Source organism: Aplysia californica, unplaced genomic scaffold (assembly GCF_000002075.1).
Source record: "Aplysia californica isolate F4 #8 unplaced genomic scaffold, AplCal3.0 scaffold01174, whole genome shotgun sequence".
Lineage (NCBI taxonomy): Eukaryota > Metazoa > Mollusca > Gastropoda > Aplysiida > Aplysiidae > Aplysia > Aplysia californica.
Genome location: NW_004798444.1, coordinates 67,464 through 68,938, shown reverse-complemented (window position 1 = coordinate 68,938; position 1,475 = coordinate 67,464). Strand labels below are relative to the sequence as shown.

Genomic DNA, 1,475 nt, shown 5'->3' with positions numbered 1-1,475 from the left:
TAAAGACAAGTGAACAAGCTTTAAGATGATACCAATAACTCTACATGCCCAAAAATTGACGAGAGCCTGATTCCACCACGCTGCCTCACATATAGCACTTACACACAGCACACTGACACACAACACAGAAGCAGCCCGTCCACAAATGACATTCCTCGTATTGAAAAGTGGAGTAAACCACAGAACATTTACAATCCATCACAACCCTCCACCCTTTTGGTCCGTCCACTTTGACTTTTTTTTTCTTTGACATACTGTACACTGTACAGTGATATACGTTGTTTTTGATACAATTTTCGACGCTGTGAAAGCTTATTATGTGATCTTGACCTTTTGACTTCGTAGAATATGACGACAATTATAACGCTGTGCCATGTTCTCGAGTAGAGTATATATTGTCCTTCAAACGTTTCCGGAGATCATCTCTCACTTCATGCAGCTCACGACACCGGTACAGATATAGTGGTGACCTTCACCCTGGACTGACAGTAACGTTTGTGTTGTATAAGTAGTGACCTTGACCTCGTCTGGGCAGAGAGACAGCTGGTGAAGCGGTGACCTTCGTCCTTGAATTTGTATCGACAAAGGGACAAGTGAAACGGCGACTTTCGTCCTTGACCTTGTACAGATGGCAGGGAAGGTCAAGAGAAGACCTTTTTATTTGACCTTGTACAGATAGCAGGGAAGGTCAAGCGATGGCCTTTATAATTGACTTTATACAGACAGCGGGTAAGGTGAAGCCGTGACCTTCGTCCATGACCTTGACTTAGACAACACGACAGGTGAGGCGGTGACCTTTGACCCGTACTGACAAGAGGACCAGGGATGAGGTGGCAATCTTCACCCAGTCATAATGATAATAATAATAATAATAATAATAATAATAATAATAATAATAATAATAATAATAATAATAATAATTAGATAGCATTTGTATAGCGCAAATCCCCGCTCAACAGCAAGCTCTATGTGCTTCACAATCTATAACATTACCCCGGCAGACCTGAGAGCATTCTGAAACAACTTCAACAGCTTCCTGGGAAGCACACAGTACAAACAGCCATAATTTATAGGCGCTTAAACACTAACAAACTGACAAGATATTTCGCTGTCTATGGCCGGGTACCCATTCCCACCTGGGTGAAGAGAGGAAAATTCGTGTAAAGTGTCTTTCCCAAGGACACAACCTCAACTTCCAGGAAAGCATCCAGTGCAAGCAGCCGTAATTTATAGGCGCTAAAACACTAAAAGAATGGAACATTTACACACGTACGAGATGCGAGCCTGCTACAACTCTGCCGTAAGCTGACAAAACGCCTTTTATTCATTTTAGCGCAAAATTTGTTATTTCCCAAATCGAAAGCCTAACCAGTTACCCTATTTGTGTGTAAAAAAAATCAAGTGAAACTGTGACTTGTTTTTGAATAAATTAGAATTCAAATTTAGGAAGAACTCTATTTTAAATGGTTCCGCTG

At 41.3% G+C, this 1,475-nt stretch overlaps 1 protein-coding gene across 1 annotated transcript in view; it reads right to left on the bottom strand.

Moving 5' to 3' along the window:
- LOC118478904 (short transient receptor potential channel 7-like) overlaps positions 1-1,475 on the bottom strand; it is a 38,156-nt gene that overhangs the window by 25,586 nt on the left and 11,095 nt on the right. The gene's annotated exons all lie outside the window — the stretch shown is intronic.